We start from the raw sequence: 26,255 nt of genomic DNA on the forward strand, positions 1-26,255 counted from the left end.
TATTTTAACATTTGGCCAGATTTAGATATACTGTAATTTGGTAGTTTATTCCTAATCTCAGTTTTGTCTATCATAATAATCTTATATGGTACTGGGATATGGCCACATTTATAAAATAGTCTAAAATAGATTATCCCACAGCAATGACACAGCTTAGTGCATCCCTTTAAAGACAGATATTTTCAGAACACAGCTAAGTGGAGGAAGTCCAAGAAGGATTGATTGAAGTCATATAGACAAGGACATGGTTTTTCTGAAGAGAAAATTAGATGGGGCTGTCCTATGGAAGAATTGAGACTTCCAGGGACCAACAGGATTTAAAAATAACAAACAGACTACCAATGGATTATTTAAACACAAATAAAATAGAACTGCAATTCTACTTTTGAAAATGAGGGGACCTAATTCAAACTACAGTATCAGAGTCAAAATCGGAGAACCTGTAATTCCAAGAGATTCAGCATGTCAAAATTGACAGTAATAGATTTCTGATAAATATCAGGATCCTTTAGTGTTGAATGACAGGGAAGAATATAAGCAATATTTAGTTCCTAAATGCAATAGTTTAATTTACATTGACCACTTTCAATAATTTAAATGTAAGAGTAGTGTTTCTAACAATCATATAATCTAGAGATGGCTAATACAAAATAATCAGTTGTCCTTCAGGGACAACTTTTCTCTTGTAGAGTTACACTCCCCTTATTCACACATACACAAACATATTCAGGCCCTCCTAATAATATATAAATTTGAATTTGTTTATGCATCATCCACTCTATTCTTCAAAAAAAAGTGACAAAAAATAAAAATTCAAATTAAATCTGTGAAACATTGAAAGGCAGACTTTCCAATGTAAAATCCAATCTGCTCAATTTTGAGCAGATCCCATCACTCAAACTTCCAGTCTTTGGGAATATTTCCATTAACATACCCAAGAGCAGACTGCTGCCCTGAAACTCTGAAGGTAATTACTTTTAAAAGCCTTTGACCCCAGGATAGTAGTCATGTACAGGTGCATTTACTTGTCCATCTTTGTTCCACACATTTTCTCCACAGAGAGCACTTTATTTACATAAAAATTGCAAAAAATAACTTTTTATGAATTTAGCATAATTTAGCAAAGCTCTGGGCTTTATTTGTACCATTCCCCCTCTCAAGCCTAGTGATGGATGAATATTACAATAATGCATACATATTCATAGGCAATATTGTAAGCTAATTCTCACAGGGCTGTTATTATTCACAGCTTATAAATGAGTCCTTAATATCCATTCACATCTATAAATAACCATCACATAGTTGGTCAAATTGCCATTTTACTGCAGAACAATGATGAAAACATATAAGGAATTTAGTATGAAGTACTTTCTTTTGACATGCAATAGGAAAAATATGAAAACAGACAGAAATACATATTTTATGTGGAGCCATCAAACTGCATATTATGCATTAACTTTTTCTGTTGTGTTGCATCTTACTGCCACATTACAATGGATGTACATTGCTGCAGACCAATCAAGAATGCAGCTGACCAAATCCAGAGATCAGGATTAAAATTATTGCAATTATTGTACCAGTGTCAGTGTTCATCGTGACCTCAGTAAGAAAAGCATTCAGACTGTTTTCATTTAAACACCATTTATTAAACCAAATGCTATAAAGAAGAAGAGGATAGATAATCCTAGGTAGCATCATAGAATGTTTGAAGTTGGAAGGGACATTCATTCCACCCCCTGTGCCCTTGGCCTTCCACTAGAACAGATTGCTCAGAGGCCCATCTAAACCGGCCTTGACACTTTCAGGGGTGGGGCATCCACAACTTCTCTGGGCAACCTGTTCCAGTGCCCCAACCTCACAGTAAAGATTTTTTTTCTAAAATTTAACCTAAACCTACCCTCCGTTTAAAGCCACTACCCCTTGTCCTATCATTGTCCTTGTAAAAGACCCTTTCCAGCTCCCTTTTACGTACTGGAAAGCTGTTATAAAGTCTTCCTTTACTTTAGATTAAACAATCCCAACTCTTTCAGCATATTTTTATAGGAGACATATTCCAGCTCTTTGATCATCTTCACATTCCTCCTCAGGACTTGCTCCAATATGTCCAAATCCTTCATATGTTAGGGGGTTCCAGAGCTGGACACAGAATTCCAAAGAGAGCCTCACAGGAGCAGAGTAGAGGAGAAGAGTCACCTCTGCTGACCTGCTGGCCACACTGTTTTTTTTGGGGGTGCAGTAGATTCCACTGTCCATATCACCACCAAAGTTTTAAACAGCACCAGGTCCTAAGGAATGCCCCTGATCTCCTCTTGGACATTGAGCCACTGAGTGATGTCATCCAGATAATTCCTTTTCCCACCAAGTGATTTGTTTGTCAAACAGATGTGTCTCCAGCTTAGAGACAAGAATGTCATGTGGAAAAGTGTCAAATGTTCTTCACAAGGCTGGGTAGAGTACATCTGCTGCTCTTCTCTAATCTACCATCACTGTAAGGATCTACCCATCATATGTGTAGACCCTACCCATCATATGTGGAGACCCTGCATTCCCTGGTCTGGAGAGGCACAAGAAGCTTCCCTCAAAAAGCTCTGTTAGACTTCATTGGCTCCTTCCCCTGTTCCTATGTCTGTTCCTATGTTCCTGAGTCACACCTATTCCCTATTCCCTGACTGGCCCCTCATCTTTGCACTGCTCAAGACCAGGGCCAGCCCCCAGGCCTCTGTAGAGAGTGTTTGATTCTTTGTGTGGGTGCTGGGACCTGACCATCTCACCTCATGGCTGAATAAAGCATCTGTGGATATTATGCAAAGGTCATTTCTGCTTCCTTACCCTGGACTATGCTAGCAGAATTCAGACTGCTACAATCATAGGAGATTGCTAAATTTTTCAGGCATGATTTTCTCTTACTGAAGCCAAGATGGTGGTCACTAATCACCTACTATTTTTCTATGTACCTTTACATGGAGGATTCAGGAGCATCTGCTTCATGATCTTGCTGGGCATAGAAGCAAGGCAGACTGACCTGTAGTTCCCTGTATCATTCTTTTCCCCTTTTTAAAAATGAATGTTATATTTCTCTTTCTCCAGAGAGCTGAAACTTCACCGAACTGCCATGACTGCTCCAATAAAAGGGATAATAGATCAATGATCCATTTATTTAAAAGTAAATCAATTATTAATGGTATTTTGGAGCTTGTTTATTTATATGTTATGGGTGTGAATTTCAATAAGATAGCACATTCTCTAGAAGCTCACAAATAAAACTTCACACCTGTGGAAACATTTCTAGTGAACAAAATTACAGCCTACACAGTATTTATCATCAAAGTGCTGTAAATAATTTGCAAACACAGAGATAGAAGCACCTAGAAACACTGAAAAATTCCAGCCTGCTGCGTCACTTGAACATACTAATCATTATCATATGCATTCTTCCTTGAATTCACAGTCAAGTCTTTATCAGCAGTTTTAATTACCCTTGAAAATTTTAAGCTGTATGTAATATAACAAGTTGGGATTTCATAGATTCATAGGCTTTTCTGAGAGTCAGAGGCAAACTAAGATTTTTATTCATTTGGATGTCTTTGTGTGTATATCCTTCTCATGGGTTAAAAAGAGAAGGAAGCAAGAATTCTAAGCGCTTCATCATCCTAAAATGATGAAGGGACTAGAGGGTGTCTCATATGTTGAAAGGCTGAGAGAACTGGGACTGTTCAGCCTGGAGAAGTCTCTGGAGATCTTATCAATGTATATAAACTCCTTCAGGGATTCTGTGAATACAACAGAGCTAGGCTCTTCTCTGTGATGTCCAATGAGAGGCAAGAGTCACAAACTGAAACAGAAGAGGTTCCCTCTGATCATGAAAATTGAAAGATTTTGAGAGTGATTGAGCAGATTGCTCAAAGAGCCTGTGGTATCTCCTTGAAGATTCTCCAAAGCCATTTTGATGGGCCACCTCCTCTAGATGTGTCTGTTTGAGCAGAGAGACTGAACAGGATGCCTTCTTGAAGTGTCTTCCAAACTCAACCATTCTTTAATTCTATGAAAAAGAGGTATTATAGCTCCACTGCACACCTCTTGGCAAAAAAAGGGTGGGATCCTGCCTACTCTGATGCTAAATGCAAACCTTTACCTTAACGAGAAAAAAACCTATATTTTCTAAGACACATAGATGTATCTTTGTAGATTGGCTTGAGGTACCAATTTATTTTTGTTTAAAAACTTGATAGAATTGGCTGTACATTTGGCATTTTCTTGAGATCACTTTAAATACTTAGGCAGTCTTCAAATAATAATAAGCTTCATTCTGACAAAACAGAGGATTATATTCTCCCTTTTAGAATCAGGAACACAAACACTCCTGTTCCTTCCACCTTGTATACTTCCCAATGAAGAAAACATCACATAAGACTAACGAATTTCTTATTTTGTGTTTGGTTTAGAATTTCTCAAAACAGGTGGCTATGAGGTGAGGCTGTATAAGCAAAGAGGCAGGATGGGTTTCACCAGCAGAATGACCTTCAGACTGGGAAGAAGGAAATGGAGAACATTAAATATCTGAGGAGATTATGGCATGAAGCCAAGACAGTGAAAGAAACATAATGGAAGTACCTCTCTACTTAAGTAACTGGAGTCACAATAACTTACTTTCTGTTTTCATTACTATAGACTTTGTTGCTTTTTTTCCTCCTATGTACGTTTTTGAGGATTTTGTTGATTTTTTAATGAAATTGAGAGGAACAAAATGATACTACTTTGATTATATCACTCTGATTTACAAAATTTTGCTCTTTTATCTGTACAGCTGAATGTGGAAATATGGAAAAGAACAGCCTGGTGTCAGCAAAGGTGGGCTGACCTGTCATTTATATATGCATTTGATAACCACACAAGGGGGAATTATAAGGTAGAAGTTGGCCACCCTTTCAAATATACAGCTCTGTCAGAATATCTCCTGCATTAAACCAATAATGGTCTGAACTTTACATTTAAAATAATTCTCTGCCTTTTTATATTTTTACTAGGTGGTATTTCATGGTCTATCAAATCACAATATACTTACCTATTTCAAAATAATTAAATTCAATTAAATTATCTTAAATTAATTTAAATAACTTAACTTCCTACTGAAAATCTGAAAGCATTTATTAGCAATAAATCTTTTTTTGGTAATAATATACCTACTCTGGGAATTTAGGTAAATGGTCTTTTTTTAGACACTGCCTAAGGTCTTGTCCCTCTTGGAAAGTTGCTGTGCATCCCAAATATTACATAGCACTTCTACCTCAAGTTAACAGCAATTTATTTCCCATGTGACATGTTTTAGTCCTTGGCTCTTATGGTTCCACTTGGAGAGATCAAAAATAAAACTTCTTTAGCTGCTTGGCTACTGCTCTGTATTGGAAGCTCCCCAGTTCTTGATTCTGCCATATAAAAAGTACAAGAACTTAATCTGCTTCAAACAATATAGTCATCTTGTCTAAAAATATGCTTTAAAGCTTCATCACTTTGAAAGAGCAGAAGGAGGTTATCACTGCAACATCTGTTACACAAGAATGTCTCTTCTGCTGAGTAGTTTACTCTCAAGCCTTGACTAGTTAATCTCATAGAGTAAGGGACAGTAACTAGTAGATTTTTGGATACTTAAACAGAGCAAACTGCAAAAATGAAAACAGATAATATAAGATTTTTTTTTTTATAACAACTTTACACATTATTTTATTGAGAAAAAAGTTTAAGCAGACAAAAAAAACCCCAGTAAAAAGTGTATAAAAGTGTCAGGATCATTTATTTTTCTTTAAGATCCTGTATGATGTACATGTAAAGAAGATTTGCATGCAAAGAAGATAAAGGAAAGGGGGAAAACCCAAAGACTAATCACTGATTTTTACAAAAAATATCTGTGATGCTAACTTGAAAACAGGTACAACAGGATTCAGATTATTAAAATGTCCCATGCTGACCAGACTGAAATAATCCCTGCATTTGTGATCAAGGAGTGAAGATGTTGCTCACACTTGAACAGGATGCCAGTCCTCCCTGAGCAGAAACACTACAAAGCCAGCTAAAAAAGAGTGCCTTGCTGGCTTTAAGCACAGTAGGAAATGTACCTAGCTTTTTTCAGCTGGAACTCAATGTTTTGTACTTCATTTGCATTGCATTTGGCAGTCTTTGCATCAGGTGAGAACTACCATACCAATAACTTCAAACAACTGGATTTAAATGTGTGTAATACAATTGTAAAGTATTTTCTATGCAACTTTATGATTTCCTCCTGCCAACTGATGTGCCATTAACAGAGAGTAACATTTTTCTGAGTCTTTGTCTATTATCATACTTGCAACAAAAGTACTGAAGGAGAGTCCTGGGTGACTTTATATAAATTTTCAGAAAATTCTTTTTCTCCAGTCAAAGTCCTCTTTACTCTGCCTCCAAAAAGGTCAACAGCCTATTCCTACATCTTTCTTTACACTTTGAGGATGCTCCTACTTGAGGCATTTCTGGGTAGCAACATCACTTGTCAAACAAAAGAAGCATTTCTCCAAAATTCTGAAGAAACTTGACGATTTTTCTTTTCCATGTGCAGAGACAATCTCTGGATGCTGAGGACATTGTTGGTCAGATTTAAAAGAATTTAAAATTATTTTACATTATGGGTCCTGGACTATAAGCATAAAAGTTGCTGGGATTTTTTTCCTTTGCCTTAAGCATTTTTCCTTGAAGAGAGCAAATTTCAGTGAAGAGAGATTAAGATAATAAATTCAAATGTCATCCTTTGTTTCTCTTCGCATATATACCAGGCTGAATATCAGAGCGTTCAGTGGCTCCTTTCTTACACTAGGAAATGAAAAACCCATTTTCCTGAAAATGTTTGGTCCTCTTCACTGTCTTTCCAAACCTCATGGAGAGCAAAAAAAACCCATTCTTTGTTTTTAAAAAAAACTATATAAATGGGTGAATAAATTCTAAATTTACTATCCTTATTTATACTATTGAGCCCTATTTAAAAACTTCAAATATATTTGACTGAGAGCTTAATTATTTAATATGGTGTGTTCAAAGCCAATCTCAAATTACTGTCTTTGACACATCCAAGTGTAGCAGGTGTAGAGCAGAACCATGCTGTCACAGGCACAGCACAAGCAAGCCTATGCTTAGTGAGTTTTTTTCTTATATTATATCCACTATTTGGACCCCCATGTGAGTACTGTATACTGGTTTCCTTACTGCAATAGAATTTTGAGTTACTTATTTCAATTATTGTCTTTTGGTTGTCTTCTGATTGAAATATAAGCCATTCTATATTCAAAGCAAAATATGCTTCAAATTCATCAAGATTCTTTCCATCAAAGCATTTGCAGCTGGGTAGGATAAATAAAGATAGTAGAACTTAAACACGGGATTTCTTGCTCGGTCATTAGAAAATTATAGTGCATATTTGATGAAAGATTTTTAAATGTGCAAAAGAGCAATCTCATTATTTCTGCCTTTTTCCTTGTATATCTGATTGCAAGGTAAGAAAGGTAATTATGAGCAAAGAAGTGAAGGTAGCTATTCATATAACATAGGCTATTTGAATTAGCTAAACCTTATCTCTGTTCTGCACTACTTATGAAGCTTCTCTGAATTTGAAGTGAGAGTTCATCATATCCATTGAAGAAGGTAGAAATCACTGGTAAAGTATTTGGAATTATACTTTGCTACTGCTTTTCTTTAGCCCATGGAAATCATGTTAAAAGGCAATAAACAAGGAAACTACATTTTACCTACAAAATAACTCGGGCTGGGATTGAAGGCCCTGGTCTAGGTTTGCACAAGGCAGTTCTGTGTGAGGCTGTCTCAGGGCAGTTAAGGTTTCATACTTAACTGCTTTGAGAGTACTTTTATGTAGTAAATAAGACTGCATAAGGCTTCCATAGAAATAAATACATTTCTATATCTATGGAAATGTAGAGAATCTTCCAATAATTTGGAGTGACATAGACCATGAGAGGATGTTAATTCCACCTCTAGCTCAAAGCAGGGTCAGTCATGAAGTCAAACAGGGATGCTCTGGGCTGGAGACTGCACAGACTCTCCAGACAAGCTGTACTAATTCATGGCTGTGCTCATTACTGACCTGTGACCAGTACTTAGAATCTTAAAAAGTACTTAGAAGTACTTTTTATATAGTCTGAACCTTTGCTCTTTTAACCTATGCCTGTTGTCTCTGTCCCATCAGGAGCCCCTGCAGAGATACTTTCCTATCTTATTGACCTCTCTATAGATGTTTAATGGCTTCTATGAGGTTTCCCCATAGTCATCCCTTCTCCACGCTGAATCAGCCTCTCCTCACAAGGAATGTGCCTTGGCCAGCACAGTGGCTTTCCACTATGCACTCCTTAGATTATTGATTTCTTTCTGTTTGTAATGAAAAATTAGACATGGGATTCTAGATGCAGTCTAATGAGAGCTGACTAAAGAAAAACAATAATTTCCCCTGATGCACTGGCTCCACTTCTGTTAACACAGCACAGGAGGCTTTTGGCTCTCTTTGCTGCCAGTGCACACTGCTGGGTGATGATCAGCTTGCTGTCTGGCAGGACGCCCAGGGCCTTTTGTGTGGAGCTGCTTTCCATGACATCAGACCCTACCCTGTAATGCTGTCAAGGATTCTTTCTTGCCAGATATGGGATGTCCCACTGTGGACAGCCCATGGCTCTTGTCCTCTCAATCCAGCCTGCCTGGACCTCCTTGATAGTTCTCCTGCCCTCGAGTGCAGTCATGAGTCCACCTACCAGTTTGGTGCCATCTGCAAACTTGATAAGGGCACACTGACACTCCTCTCAGCCTTTTATAAAGACATTAAATAGGATCAGTCACAGGACAGACCTCTTGGCACTGCTCTTGTTATCAGCCTCTAGGAAGAGAATTACCCATTAGCCTGAGTCAAATAGCTCAAACATTTTTTTTTCCTTTCTCCTTTCCCTAACTGGTTGTCCATGCATCCAAACAACGTCCTTACCTTGACACAAAGAGTACTGTTAGGACAGAGTGACAACAGGCATCCTAAAGACTAAAATAATTGCATCTAATGCCCTCCTCTTATCTAGAAATCCAGGCATACCATAGAAAGCAATTGAGATGGTCAGGAGTGATTTGTTCTTGATAAATTCATTATGGCTATTCCTAACCAGATTTTTCTTTTCCAAGTATCCAGAAATTTTAAAACGATCCATTCCTTGATTTTCTCAGGGACTGTGGTGAGGCTGACCAGCCTGTAGTTTTCTAAATTGCTAAATTCTCTCCAAGGTTTTTGGATGAAATGGCTGAAACATTTGCCTTCTCCCACTAACTGGAGAATGCCCTGATAAAAGCAACTGTTCAAAATGCTAGTTGCCTTGCAATGACAAATGCCAGCTCTCATCACCCTTGGATACAAGGTGTCCATCTCATACACTCACATCGCTCAAGTTCTCTGAAGTGATCTTTGACTCATAACTCATTCACTGCTAACAGATCTCTTCCTTGAATCCTGCCTTTTAACATAAGGGCCAACGACACCTTGTAGGAGGAAGTTTTTCCTTTGGCTGCCCTTGCTGAGCCAAAGGAACACATTCAGTACCTCAGTCTCATCTGTCCCCATTTTTAATCTATTCCTCCAATACAGCCCAGAAAATGCTTCCTTTGACACTTTGGGTTTTTGGCAAAGTATCAAACTCTTAACAAAACTTTAAAAATTAATTTTAGTAATTTTAAAGTGAAAGGGGTTTACTCTAAGTTTTCTGTAATGCCCTACTGGCATCCTAACTTTAAAAATTGGGGGCATTACGCAGTTGTTGTAAAAATGTGCAAACAAATAAAACTTAGGAAGCTTTCCAAAAGTGTTGGTGCTCATAAATCATACTGGAAGTAAAATGTCATTGTAGTTTTGGAAAGCCTACACTTAATAAATCATTGCTCAGCAAAAGATTTTCTTCATGCATGAAGGAGAGGATAGTGGGGACACATCATATAATTGCAGCTTTTTTTTTCAGAGGGAAGAGGGGGACAGAAGGGCTGTAAACCGTACCCCTTTTTAAAGGATATGCATTTAAAAGAATATTGAAAGAAATGGACCTATTTCATGAAGATTAGACAAAGTTACTCCACTGTAAAATATTTCAGTTGTTATTTCTCCTGATAAAAATATATAATGCATATCTTCGTTTAATGATCACTTCAGTGATCATTTCTCACTTTACCAGTTCTGGTAATTTTAAAAGCAGGTTCACTCAAATGGGAAGTACATGACTGAATGCACTCAAAATTTTCTCTCAGCAAATATCTGTCCAGAAATTTTGTAAATATAATAAATGATGAATCTTTTTGTATAGATTTACTAAATATTCAGTTGCATAGAAGTTCTTATATCTATCTTATGAATATTAATACTCAAGAATTATTTACTGTGCCATTTACAACTTATTAACTGTTTGATCAAGTGGCGAAACATGATTTCTTTGCACATTCTAGAATTGTTGCTCACTGACTCAACATAATAGTGTTGTTTGATAAAGAAAATTACTTCAGAACCCAAGTGGTGTAATTGAGGCAAGCAGGTATTAGGGCTTAGCTGATGCATGATAATTCATTAAACCATAGTAATTCAATAGCTTTTGCTCATATGATAATAAAGTATATGTAACATTCCATTTTGTCAATGCAAATTAAAAATCAGTGGGTAATTCTTTAGATTTCTACCACAATCCTGTTCAGTTTTGGGGTTTTTTTGTGATTGTAAGAGGCCTATTTTATATTTTTTTTTTAATAAGTAATCTAAGTTTTAGACTAGAAATATATTCTAATTTAGTGAAAATCAACATCATTCAGAGCTTTATAGTAATTCTGTGGGTGTAAATGGAAATTTTCAGTAACCACTGCAGGTTAATTCTTCTGCTACAATTATAGTGCCATACACCTTAGGATAACTGTGTCCCACCAGCATTTATTTTTAGTATTAGTAGAGTGAAATTAATGGCATGCAATACTGTGTCTCCATTATTTCTTTCCTTAGAAAAAAAAATATTGATCTAGTTAATGAAATGCACATAGATAGCAGTAATAAATTGAATTCAATGGTGTTTGAGGTACATGTGATGCTCTATTAATGTAAAGTCTCAAGAGGAAAGAAATCAAAAGTTTTTTAAGACTTTCTTCAAAAAATGCTTATATGAAAAGCTTATGATCTCAATGTTCTTTCCAAGATGGATAAATGTGCAGTATAATATACATTCTTGAATAAAAGATATAGAAAGATAGAATATTCTTGCTTGTAAGGTTTTTATAAAGTCAAGAGCAAGGCATTAAAGCTATAAACTTGTTATCATCATGTTCTTAAATATTTTTTTCCTCTATATAGCTTTTCTACACGGGAAAAGAAAACCTGCTATATTAAATTGTCTATTTACTCCATTATCAACAGCTCCCCAGCCATTTATAGTAAAAGTGTATGGTTTAAAGGGTTGAGCAAAAAAGCCCCAGATAATTTTATTTCCTCCTTTCAATATCTTTTCCCTTCATGTTTTTGCTTAATCTCTCTGTTGTTATAATTTCTGAATTAAGAATCACAGAATTACAGATTGGAAAAGATCCTTGAGATTATGGAGAGCAACAAATGACCTCCTGCAATTGTGAGTAAGGAGAGTGTTAATTCTATTCTCCTATAATGTTAGCACAAATAAATTACAGGACATCCCTTTGTAAGACAGGGTTCACAGTAGGTAGAATGTTAAAGGTTTGCATTTTTCCCAGCTAGACTTGAGAGACCAACTAGCTTCTAATTAATTTGGTTTCAGATGTTGTTTTATTAAAACAATTTTGAACAACAACTTATTTGTTGTTGTTGCTGTAACTCCTGCTGCTCCTGTTGCTGTTGCTGACACTGACACAAGCTGCCCAGAGATCTTGCGGCTGCTCCATCACAGGAATTGGTCAAGTCCAGGTTGGATGACACCCTGAATAAACTCATCTAATAGTGGAATCCCTGCCCATGGTGCAGGCCTTGGAACAATGTGGTCTTTAATGTCCCTTCCAACACAGACTGCTCTCTGATTCTAGTGTAAGGACTAGTAGCAATGGTAGGCGTTGGAAAAAAAAAATCATAAAAATAAAGTTTGGACAAGTGAAAAATTTTGTGTTTGATTCTTTGGAGCTGATATAAAGTAGTTCAGCAGAAAATAAGTAAAGAGATCTTTAAAAAGTTTCCCTTTAAATGGAAATTTTCCAATTTATTTTCTTTTAACATTAAGTATGATTAGTCCCCTTTTATAAAATTGCTGTTTTCTTCCAAAAATTCAGCTGCAGACTATCCGTGTGTCTATTGCACCATTTTCTGAACAAGCTGCTGTTGATAACATTTCTGTCGTTGCTTCTAAAATACATAAATTCAGAAGTGCTACTACCATTCAAATATCAGCCTAAGTGTAATGTTCTCCATATTAGCCACAGGACAGGAACAGAGGGCAAATAAAGGAAGAGTTTGATATATTATCTCTAATAGGTAATCAGTGGCAGATAATTTGCAAAAATAATGAGGAAAAGTGACAGTAAATTACATTAAATTGTTCTTATATAAACATTTTAAACTAACTTAAAAATGTTAGTTGTTCATAACATTAATTATTTTTATGGGAATTTTGCATCCCTAGCAATTACAAGTTCATGTATGGCTTTCTAGATTTATGTAAATGAAGATGATTATGCTCAGAAATAGTAGAAAAAACATATTTAAGGGAATTATCAGTGAATAACGTTTGCTGTTTATAAAATATGGACATAATAACTTACAGTTTAAAATATTTACTTCAGGTTTAGTTGGGGGTTGGAATAATTTTTAAGAAACATTAATAATTCAAATTATGAAAGATAGTAGAAGTTACAAAAGAACAGTTGGTGGGTAAGAAAAGCTTGTGGGAAAAAATAATTGAACAGTGGCAACAATAGAGAAGAAGAAAAGAAATTATTTTACTGTAAAAAAACTTTACTAAATTCACTTATTTATCTTGTCCAATTACTTAAATTCAAAGTAATATAATCAGCATATTTCAGAAACGTTTAATGATCCATTTTTTGCACATATGAACCTATATCTACTGTTGAAATTCATTTATTATACTATTATATAATACTACTTATTACATAGTATCATGTCATAAATCCTTGATGTCAGCCTCCAAAATATGTGTTTACAGGCAAAAGAGATGTGCCTCTCAAAGCAGAATTATGCATTTCAAAACAAATATACCGAGAAGGCACAAAGTAATAATCAAAAATATTTAATTTTTTAAAAAGTATTTATTAAATTAAAAAAAGAGAAACCTGTTTCTCTTCAAGAGTTGATTAGGCAACAGTGTCGCATCAAATACACTAAGGTGTTTTAACAAAAAAGAAAAAGAAGAAACCAACAAAAAAACTAAGAAAGATAGGTATCTTCGAGTTTAGGCTGCTTTTCATTATTTCTTAAACTGAAATATTTCCATATTTCATATTTCCCCCTCGACTCTGCATTGGTGCAGACTCACCTTCAGTCCTGAGAGCAGTTTTGGGCACCACTGTGTAAGATGGATATAAAGCTACTAAAGAGCACCCCAAGGTGGGGTCCTATGAAGATGGTGAAGGGCCTGGAGAGGAAGCTGCATAAAGAATGACTGAGTTTTATGAGATTTCCAAAGAATCACTTAGGTTTTTCATCTGGAAGAAGAGGAGTAAGGGGAAGTGGAGAGGCAGGCATTGACCCCTTCTGTCTGGTAGGACACAAGGGAAATGCAAGAAGCTGTGTCAGGGAATATTTAGGTTGGATTTTAGAAAAAGGTTCTTCTCCCAGAGGGTGGCTGGGCACTGGAACAGCTCCCCAGGGACGTGGTCACAGCACCAGCTGGGCAGAGCTCAAGAAGGGTTTGGACAATACCCTTGGGTACATGGTGGGACTCTTGGGCATGGTGCTGTGGAGGGCCAGAAGATGGATTTTGGTGATCCTTGTGGTACCTTCCAGCTCAAGAATAGTCCATGATTCTATAGTTCTATGATTAATCGTGAATTCCAAAGTATGTTTTTACTCAACTTTAACTCTTTCTTAAACAGATAGGAATAAATTTCAAGTGTGCAAATATTTGTAGTATCAGTGGCTTTTGGACTAAGATTAAGATGATCTCTATAGTGGATTACTTTATTAACAGATTACTACAGTTAGATTACATGTTATTTTCATTTCATCTCATACTTCCCAAATGCCCACACATTTCAGAAGCGATTATTTTATTGCCTTTTTTCCCCCTTTTTTACCTTAAATATAGAATCACATCAGAAAATGTATTACAGAGTCTTTGCTGTAGCTGCTATAAATATTATGAATCACATCATATTTGCAAATCATTGATGTTCAAGTACAAAAGAGTTCAAATTATCTCTGAAGGAAAAATTTGGTGAGAATTGTTGACAACTTAGAAATATCATTATATTTCAAATTTATTGAGTGATTTAGGATGTGCCTAGGGTTCCTAGAGGAGATACTCAGAGTGCTTGCATTGTTCTTATACTCCAGGCATATATTTGTACTTTTTTTCTACTTTTAGAGACAGGATGCAAAATACAGTGGGTATTTGATTTAAATCCATAGGTTTTCTTTATTATAGTCTTACTTATTTCTGATTCCTTCTAGTAGTTTTGGGGGTTTTTGGTTTGTTTGTTTTTCTTGTGTGTTTTTGTTTGTTTGTTTTTGTTTTTTGCTTGTTTTCATTTCTTGGTTGCTGTCAATACTAGAGGCATTCAGTGCTATAATCACAAAAACCCAAATAGTGATCACACAAATCACACAAATAGCGATAACTATATTTTGTTGTAATCTTATCCTTCAAGGATAAGATTTGAGGAGATAATTTTCCTATGACATGTACTTACATTTGAGTTATATATTAAAGATAAAAAAGCATGGGTCTCTGTTAGTAATGGAATTATTAAGACTATCATTTAAAAAAGTGTACACATACCAGAAAAAGAGGTGTTTTAACTTCTCTTATAATCCATCCCTCTTAACGAGTTTATGCAGACTTCCATTTTTATGCTGATTCACACAAGAATTAAACTTCACACCTTGCAGAAATGTGTAATCACTGATTTTTTACCATGACTTATTATAAAGATGTCATCCTGTGTAAAACAATTAGCTAATTAATAGATTAATTTTTCGAACAAATGAAGGTTTTAACAGAAGGGCACATTAACCCAGACAAATTATAAACATAATGATATGAGAGATGTACAGGCAGTGCAGACAACGTCAGTGCAGCTGTCTGAAGAGTCTGCCAATGGGACAGATGCTGCTGTGGAGAAAATATATTTCTCAGATGGCATCGGGCTAGTGTTTGTCATCTGAAAGTGAAAATGACTTATGTTTGTAATGTGATAGGGCAAATAGCATCTATTCCATCACCATACGGTCATCTTTATTAAGTGTCTTTGGAAATCCATTCTGTATGTGGATTTTACATTTTATATTTCACTAGTGGCAGGAGTACTTGATGTAAGTAATCATGGGAAAAAGTATTTGATTGAATTAATCAAATGATAAATGGTAAATGATAGCACAAATGAATTTTCTATTTTATCCTTAAGAAAAACTGGTCTCTTCCTTTACTCTTTGCATTTCAAGGAATACTTTTTCAGATTCTATGAGAGTAATAATTAATATTCTTACTCTTAAGACCGGACAAAGATGAAGTTAAAGTGGTGTCAATGACATTGAGATTCGGGGCCATTTTTCCTAGTTGAAAAATTCAGAAGCAGAAACTTCACAAGTGTTTGGATTGGGCTTTTTTTTCTCTCTGTATATGTCTGTCTAGATCTAGACAAATACAAATACAGATACATGGATTTATATAAAAATACAGAGAATCCTAATTGCCTTCTTACTCTGTATGAAAGTAAAATCAGACTTCATCTTTCAACCTTTCTCCCACTAAAAAGCTTTCAAAACAGAATTATCAATGACCAAGTAGCACTCCACTTCTGAAATTATGACAGATCTGGAATTCTTTGGACTATAGCAGAGTCTTCACAGCTTGGCAAGGAATTAGGAACATAAAAAGGCCAAAAGTGTGACTTAATGATAAAGAAAATTTCTATAAGAATAATATGTTTTAATATCATCACAGGCAAATTTAAGGTGTCACTCAGTGCTACTTCACTGTAAAGAGATTCTATGATAAATACAAGCCAAAAGAAGAATGAAATGGACAAAGTGAAATAGCTCTTTTTCCTGTTGGATTAAGTGTGACAAGTGAATGTTCAGCATAGACTTAGTTCTAAAAAATACTGAGGCTTTTATACAGCTGAGAAGTTTTATGAAATTCAATGCATAGTGCAGAATTCACCATGGGCTTGTTTGTTTGCAACATCTCACATCCTTAGCCAAGTTGCATCACCTGTATGTGAGTATTTTTGTATGTTTTAGCTGTTTTTTAGGTGAACATACATTTGTATTTCCCTAACACTGAGTTTCTGTGGAGTCCTGAGAAAACTAGAGTATTCTGTTTAGCAACAGAGTCTGGAATTTGACTGTGCCAATAACTTGACCAAATGACACTGGTCAGAGCAAGACAAATTATGTTAGATATAGAAACAGAGAAAAAAGTGGGAGATGTGTCAGACTGAACTGCACTGGGACTGCCCATTATTTGGACAATCTTCCAGTGGTTTTAGGGATTTTCTCATCTTGAAAAATGACTACAGGATAGAACCAAAGCAACAAACATAGAAGGCCAAATCTAAATTCCTTAAGATAACTCTCATACAATATTTTCTTCCCATTTCAAAGCATATCGACACTAATTTTACCATCTGAGAGATTCATCAAAGTAGATCCATGTTTTACCATGCCAATAGTAAGTGTAATAAAAAATTTACCTTCCAGAATTACATGCAGTAAGTATGAAACACAATTTCTTTTGTACTAGGTCATAGAATCATAAAATAGACCTTGAATGTTCAACTGGTCCAACATGTCAAGGGAAAGGAGTCCAGATGAGAGTACCCAACACCTGTTCAGCCACCTCATGAACAGTGGTGACTTCTATTCATGGTGGCTTCACCCCATCCCTGGGGAAGTTCTTCCAGTGATTAATTATTCTCACTGTCAAAAATCCTTCTTTTATCACTATGAAACTGTGCAGTGCAACTTGCAGTCATTGCCACATTTCCTATCCAAATAACAATCATCAGCAGCAGATTAGCCCAAATTTGTTGAAGTAATTGGAACTGCGCCATTTGAAGGTTTCCAGCAGCCCTGTTAACCTTTATGTTCACTCTAGTCTCCATTTTATAATTACATCAGGATCCAGATCTATTCTTTAAAGTCTTAGAAAAATTTATTTTGGCTTACTGACAAAATCCAAATGGTATAATCATTTTTATAGCAGAAGTTGACTCCAGTGAAGATTTCTACTTAAAAGCTGGTGCTGTGATATATTCTAAAATTATTTGGTAGAGTTCAGTGTGTTGACAAGAAACCATGGAATAGCAGTTGTATGACTCTAAATAATGGGCTGTAAATAATGTCCTGATAGAATTCTTTCTTATGAGGATCACAAAATCATTTTAAAATTTAAGGAAAACCAAAATACGGGAGCCAAGAATGTTTCAAGAAAAATAATATTGTCATTTACTTGTTATGAGTTTTGCTGTTTGTCTTGTCCCTCATACAGCAAACTTACAATAGATGGGAAATAAAAAGATAAAATCAATAATTCTGATTTAAAGAGTAAATTTTTATATTCATCAGGGATAAAACATTTCCAAGGCTATATATTTCACCCATTTCACCCATTATTCCATTTTCTATATGAAAAAGATGAATTCTTTCATTGTTCTACTGTGTTAATCCATTCTTGGAAACCATCAGCTTTTCATAAGCAAGAATTTTCTTTGTCTGCATATTAGAAAACTTCTTCCCACTTATACTGTAATATAAAAATCATAAATTATATTTTTCACAACAGTTACAAATGTTGGCAATGCTTGTGTTACAACATTTTCTGATAAATTAAATTTCTATGTAGCATAACTGTTTCCACAGGTACCAGGAGATTTCAAGGATAAATCAGGATAATCTCAGTTTAACCATCTGGAATAATTTAATAAAGTTAAAACAATTTCAGTGAACTTGTGTTTTTCAAGTTTGATGAGGGCAGAGCTCCACTTAGAACACTGCTTTGTGAAGTTAGTAACTTGGAAAGGAATTTTTCAGCTGTGTTCAGGGCCTGATAAAATATGGGTTCATTGAGAACTTTCCAACTGACAAGGATACTACTTTAAAAAAAATACTCTGTGTGGATCAATTCCATTAGAACATTTGATTGCTCTAGTGTGTTATCAAAAAATTTACCAGAAATTTCCAGATGAGACTGCTCAGAATAATGGAAGCCCATAAATAGTTTATCTTGTAAATAATTTAAGAATAATAACTAGTTGTTCATGCAGTATAATACAGTCTTCCAACTGGTTTGCATCAGAAATCCACTAATTTGCCACTAAAATCTGCTTTTAAAATTCTCTCCAGAGACTTAAAAAAATCTAAATGAAATATAAATCCCATTAATTGAAATTAATAATGATAAATTTCCTTGTTTTCATAAAATGAAAATGCATAGTCAGGGAAAAAAAAAGTCAAATAAATTAATTTATGTAAATAATTGGGAGATGGTGGGTATGTCAAAGAGATGCAGGTAAAAAAGTTTTTGAATGAATAGTGAATTATCAATTTGTGTGGAGACTCTTCTGCAACAGGCACAGCCATCTCTTTCAGGTCCATAAGGAATCATTAAAAATTTAAAACAAACATTAAATTAATGGGTGGTTTTTTAAGGAAAAATAATATACAAATGAAACTGACAGAATATCTGACATGTAAAATCCAATTCAGCCTTACGTTTTCAATTTTATTTATTAAATTCTTGAGAAAACAAATGAAAATGAGAAAAATATTGATTAAATGTCTCCCTTTTTTTCCAGTTTTCCTTTAAAAGATGGTGGTAAAATCTCAAAAGTTTGTGGTGCTTATTTCTGAAAAACCATATCTGATTATTTCACAAAGTAGTTATAATGCAGATTCTGAAATGCCTGCCTGTGTGTTTCTTCTGTTTTCTGAGGAGCTGACTTTGTAACTAATGAACTCAATGGGAAATTTGATTATCATAATAAAAATACAACATTCCAAAATGCTTTCTGCAAATACAGGGCACAAGAATTTAAAATGTCCATGAACACTTTTTCCAGTAATGGCTGCTATATCTAGTAAGTCAAAATTTGTCACCAGTAACAATATTTTCTCACTGCATAACCTCATTATCCTTTAGCTTTACGTATTTTTCTTCCACTTATTCTGAATCCTTCAAAAACTCTATAAATTCCAGCAATGCATGATATTTTCAGAATGCTCGACACCTCATATTGGAGGGATACTCTGCCATAACACAAACAGGAAATAATGATTTTAAAATTCAATTCAGTTGCTAGGAGTACTTGACACAGTGATGAATATGAGAGAATATTACTTTATTTATTTATTTATTTGTGATTTAGAATGATGCTTTACTGCTCTGGGCACTGTAGAAATAAGTGAAATCTGGATGAAGCAGTGGAGTGGATGGAGGTGTGTGGCCACCTTGTGTCACAGGCAGGAGGAAATGATGTGTCAGGAGTGACAGTGAGCAGAAGCAGGACTGCTGGCTGCTCTCTGGCCAAGAATGCAGTGCAACAACAAAGGCAAATCTTTATCAGTCTTGTGGCTTGAGCCATTGGTCGAAATTGCCTTCTGTGAGTTTCTGGGCAGTTGGCTACACCAGGCTGGGGTTTGTCTGCCTCATCATCTGTGCTTCATGTTCCCAAAGACACAAGAATGTTTAAAGCACATTTGCAAATACTGACTATGTTTATGGGATGGAGAACTGAAAAATCACTTTTAGGTCTGTTTTCAGGTATTTCTTGGTCCTTGAGTCTTTAATTTCCTATGAGGAAATAATCCAGATACATTTTTAAACTGAGCCAGTGGAAAGAAAAATCTACATGACTAGGTTCTTGCAGAACAAAATCAGCTCAGATTATCCAGTAGCATTTTGCAAAAGCTATGCCAGGACATTTTCCATTATGTATTTATACCCATGGGTGATTTTAAGGAAACTGTTCATGTTTCCTGTCTTTAAGTAAAACATGATTTTCTACAAGAAACAAAATTAAAACTATGGATCTCTTTTCAAAAGTTATTGCCTTGTAAATTATATTTGTTCTGAATAGAAGTTCATTGCAATAATGTATAAACCAGTGAAATCTTAGAGTTATGAAAAATTAAAAACCAAACCAAACCAAAAACTGGTTTCGTTTAAGCTAAGCAGGTAACTCATTATCATGCAGACACTTATTCCCTCCAATGGCATGTGGGACAGAATTGGAAGGTAAAAGTGCAATCAGAAAGCCTTTTGTAGTTTATTTCTCAAAGGATGATATTTATTAGAATGAAATTTATTAATGATTATTTTTTTACTGATGATTTTATTAATGATTTTTTTTTCAAACCAAAGCATGGTTGGTTTGATTTAGTAGGAAATCAAGGACTTTCAAAGAAAAGATAATGAGTCACATTGTTCAGATATAAATTGAATTTCATTTATTTAAAGCATGTGTTCATCACCCAGATATAAATCACAAAGAAAACATTTAAATTATAACCAAGAATCCTTGATGTGATGCTTTGAATCCTAGTTCCTCCTATCTGCTGTTTACAAAAATAGGAAAAAATTACTTAGGCAAGAATTTTTTTATGGGGAAAATATGTTTAACTGGGATCAATAGTGGCCCAATAGAATCAATACAGTCTCACTGAGCAGCTGTCTGAGCCAGGGCTGTTTGCTACAAAACAGGAAAAACAAAAGGGATATGTTTATAGATGTGGCAAGCAAGCTGAATAACCCCAGAGCATGAATAAAAATTACAATTTTGTAATCATTTATATGAGGAAAAAGTCATAGAAAATATATCATATTTACTTAATTCTGTCACCCCAGGCTTGGAAATGCAAAGAAAGTGACTTAGTGCTAAGTGATTTTTGTTATTCAGCACTGTACTGTAGTCAAACGGCTGATATTTGACAGACATTGAAAGACAGCAGCATTAAACTTGTCCCTTCATCACAGATTATGCAAAACAATTACTCTTTCTGCTTCATTAGGTGCCTAAATCTACTACTTTGGCACCTGTGACATCTTTCAAATTATATGTTAGTTTTCACTAATTCAATAAGTATTCACCTGTTCGGTGGATGTGAACCAAAGTATTCAAGGTAACAAGATGATAGAAATTTCAGCTGAGACCTCTCTGGAAAGAAAATGTTAAATTAAGTGCACCCCAAGCATAAGCCTCAGAAAAGATCCATCTACAACTATATAGCACATGTTTGGCTGTTTGAGGAGACATTAAAAATCTACATTTCTCTGTGAACTGAAGCCTAACACAGATTTCCAGGATGATTATTAGGCTGTCAGATATCTGTTCTGAGATATCTTGGTGTATGCCTCCGGCAGACATGTTCTACTCTGTATTCAAAGGACTAAAGGAATTTTAAGAATAAAGGAATTGTTTGTATTTTTTGTAAAAATGGTCTTTCATATCCCTTTGGGAGGATGCTATCTCAAGATAATGAGTATTAAAGGATAAGGTGTTGACTCTTCTTTCAAAGATATGACAGATAGAAACCTAAAAGCTGTGTAATACCAGCTTAGGAGTAGAGCACCGTCATCATCCTTTGCCTTTTCAAGCAGTTTTCAATTTTCCAGACACATTTTGGCCAGGATCCATTATCAAAAAGCAGTTTTCTTTTGCTAAAAAATTTTTATGTAAAAAAAAATGAAGCACCTTATACATAAACACGGCAATTCATTATTACTATCATTAAAATTATAACAGCTTGATAATTTCTAGCCTTGCCCTTGCCCTTTCACACACACATTTCTCAGTAGTCCTTCTCATATGGGTGGCCTGGAAAAGCTCATTCATCATGGAATTACAACTTGCTAATGAGATAGGCATTTCTTGCATTACTTCAGTAAATTCTTTTAAGAACAGAGCCTACGTGACTTTCCTGTCTGTTAGCTTCCTTTGAAGCTTGGGATGAAAATTTTTGTCATCCCAGGCTTTGTTTCACCTCTTCAGCATGGCGCCAGCTTCATCATCAGTTGTGTTGTGTTCTCGAGACGTGGGCAGAGTTGGAGCTCTGTGGAGGTGAGGCTGGCAGGCAGGAGGTGCCAGGAGAATCTGAAGCTGTGACAGGCGCTCCTAGTCTGGCTCTCCCTCCTGCAATACTTGTAGGTTGCACACAGTGGAAATGGTGTGATAATCACATAGCATGATCGTGAACTCAGTCCAAAAGCTGCTATTGTGGAAGGCAGAGGGGTCTCATGCAATGCAAGGCAATAACACCAGTCACAGCAGTGGCAGGGACAGGAGCCAAGCTCACAGTGAGCTCTGCATGTTCTCAGACTTTCTATGAAGGTGATTTTTTGGTTTTTGTTTGCTTTTAATGTTTCTACATTTCTGTAGAAAGCTATTGATGCACATCACATGTATCCATAATTTTAAATTATCTAAGACCTCATTATTGATCATCCAGACCCTGAAATAAAACATCTCCAGTATCTAAACTGCTATCTGTGTGAACAGATTTAAATATGACAACATAGCAAATAGTGGCATGTATTTTGACACCATAAGAGTGCAATTTTTAAGCTTTAGGGAAGCTTGAATTGTAAAGATTCCACAGGGAAAAAACATTAGATCTTAGTTTGATTTCTGGTACACTCTGGGTTGCAATCCTTTCTGAACTGGAACAATCTTCATTTCTGTGCATGAGTTCTGCTCAGGTCCTATTTCCTGTGTCCTGCAGATGCCTGCATTTGCAGGGTTATTTTTATTCTGCCTCAGTAATTGGAGTGTGGGATTACATGCTACGCCTACTAAGCCTACTGCTGGGATTATATTTATTCATGGAATTTTGCTTTCTGACAGGCCCTGTTATTACCTGGCCTGCACTTTTTATGTTGATATGTTGGCCACGGGGTGTCCTTGTACAAAAATCACATGCCCATACAGAGTCTTCCTTCAGAAGAGAGATGTGTCCTTATGAATCCCTTAGGTGCATTTACCTAAATGGTTTACTAGATTGGATTTCCTTCACCAAAGATAGAGAAAGTAAGCAAGAAACATCCTTTGCACTTTCTAGCATGCAGGAAAAGATGCTGGATACTCCTTAAAACTCAGCCAAAGGAAAGCACAACTGTTTATATGCTTCTGTCTAGCCTTGGCTTTTCTACATGACAGAAAATGCAGCCTTATGAGAATGATAGTTTTTACAAAGGAGTTTTTCATATTAGTGTACATTAAGGATGTAATCTTTCAAGATACTGCAGGCCATTCGGTAGCAGTAGTGAAATTCCAATAACATTAACAATCTAAAGATCAAGTTCTCATGAAAAATGTGATAGCTATGAATACTAATATATTTTAACTATATTCATATTTCAAAACAATACTGAAGCATGGAGGAATGAGGAATTAAGACACATTGAAGAAGTTTCAATAAATCAATACCTAAAGAAGAAATTATTCAAGTCCAATTATATTGGAAGTTTAAAACAGAAGGCAGCTAGGAAAATATCGCTACTTCCTACAGTTTACAAGTCTACCTTCCATCTTTCACACCAGGTACTAAAATAAAATATGAAGATAAGAGGAGAAGTGTAAGTACCCTGGGTTCTTTCCTATTAAAATCAGATTATGAAATGTATCAGGAGAACTGTTCAAATATTCTAATTTGTCAGTCATTAAATCTGCAAACCATGGTTAAATAGCTACATGTAGAAATGTGCTGACATTTGTATACAAGCATAATTACAGTTTTTTAAAACATACTTTATATAATTCTTGTTTGATACGCCACGCAGCAGACCCTTCAAGAATCAGCTCCTCCTTAAGTGAGAAAGAGAGAAAATTTTTTCATGTGTGCTTCTGTAGCACTTCAGACACGAACTGAATGGTTGCTATCATCTTTTGGGTTTTCTAATCTGTGAATAGTGATAAACTTATACAGAACATCTGAGACTCCAGACATTTGGAGACGATAAAATGTCAGTTAGGTCTTTATTTACTATCATTAGCTTATGATCCACTGAGCCTTCATCAGAGACACTGTTTTGGGTTTGTTTTTCCCCCAACAGCTACAACACCTGGTCTCTCTTGGCAGTAAGTTCTATGTGTTATACAGCTATTACCTCTGATATATAAAAAGCTTCCCTGAGATCTGGAGTGGAAAGCTAACTCATGGAGTCTTTTCACAGTCACCAGAATTATATATATAATTCATTGACTATTTTACATAATTCCCATTAAAAGTTTCGACGAATTCATCACCTTTAAATTGTAACTTCCAATCTATTTGGAATTCTTGACAGGTTATTGAGATGCTCAGCCACACCTAGATGGGAGAAGAAGAAAAACTCAAGTCTGGGACTTTATACATCGCGCTGACTATTAGAATTCAGTTCACTAAAATAAGCTGACAAAATGTTCCTGTAGTATATTTTTGGAGTATTTTATTTTTTTGTCGGTTGTTTTATATTTTAGACTTTTCCTCAAAAAAATGAAATAGAAAGTTCTTGAAAATTCAAAAGATATGCTTGACACCAGAACAAAAATTACTAATTTTTCAGAAGCAACTTTCTTTTACTAGAAATATATATTAAAATATTATTTGGAGTCTATGTGTATACCATTTATGTATTGTACTATTAGGTACTGATGGTAGGATGATGATGTTGTGCTTAATGTAGCAGTTCTTCCAGTATTTTTACAAAAAATTCATTTTACTTGTGAAGACCTGCAGCTTCAATGAGCGGGCAGGGAATGAGATGCAGGGCTAGAGGGCAGGAACAGTATCACAGGGGATCTCAATGGTCGCAGGGAGGAGGATAGCAGAGTCAGAAATGGCATAGTGTGCATCAGCCTGAACAGAGAGTAGGAAGAAAAATAAAGAATTAGTGAAAAAAGCCAAGGGGATATAAAATCAAATTCAAGTCTAAAGATACCTCTGTGTCAGGATTTAATCTCAGGGTTGCTTGCACTGCTTTTAAAGAAAAAAATTCAAACCATTTTGCTGACATACTAGAATCTCATAATTTGCTTCATTTATGTCATAATAGAACTGAAATCTGGCCACCATCTTAAAATGATTAGAACATATCAACAACAATGTCAGAGCTGGAATTTTTGGACTCTCAGGATTTCTTTCTTCTTTTGCAATGGTGTCCTAGCATTAGGCAATTTGTTATTTCTCCCTTTCTGGTCAATGGAATTGTGGAATCAGAAAACCTCTCCTCAACCCTTTACAGATGTAAAGAGCATATGGCACATGCACTGCATAGGTGCTACTAATTTGCTGGCCTCCTGTCATCATATAAAACAGTGTGGTGATTTAATAGAGCTATCTTCTTGGAATTTAGATGTGGCAAACAGCGTTTTAATGTTTTAAATTTGGCAAGGTTTATTCTTTAAATTGATTGACAGGTTTATTCTTTAAATTTATTGTTTTGTCTCTAGCCATAGACAAAATTGACAATATGACACCCTGTGATAACAGATCAACTCATTTATGATTTATTTAAGCTAGACTGGTTGTTCACTGCTTGATGGAGAAATTCAAATTGTAAGTCATCAGCAGTGGTAATTTGACACTAAAATAATCTGGAATGGAGGGTGAGAAAGCCCACCTACAGAAGGGTTTAAATTGGCTGGAAGCAGGAATTTCATAGCCAGTGGGACAGACTGTTGAAGAGACAAGAAACAGACAGCATTTACCTGTCCTGCAGCCATCCTACAATGTGAGGAGCTGCATTTGGGCAGCAGGACTAAAGGCTGGACTAGGTGCCCCACATCAGCATTCACAGGACTGATGCTAATACAAGCAGATATAAGGAATCAGCTTAGCATAGGACTCAGCAGGGTTAGAAATAGTGTTGCCTGTTGCTTTCCTAAGAATGCATCAAGAGTAAAATATTTATTAACAATTAAAAAATTACCTTATAAGTGTGAGGCAGTAAAGATGTAATTGTGTCATAACTTCAAGTAAAAATATGAGATCTTCAAAAACAATGAACATTAAATATTTTTGGAAGTAACATATAGGTATTTGTGACAAGAAT

The sequence above is a fragment of the Zonotrichia albicollis genome, chromosome 1 (genome assembly GCF_047830755.1).
Source record: "Zonotrichia albicollis isolate bZonAlb1 chromosome 1, bZonAlb1.hap1, whole genome shotgun sequence".
In the NCBI taxonomy this organism is placed as follows: Eukaryota; Metazoa; Chordata; class Aves; order Passeriformes; family Passerellidae; genus Zonotrichia; species Zonotrichia albicollis.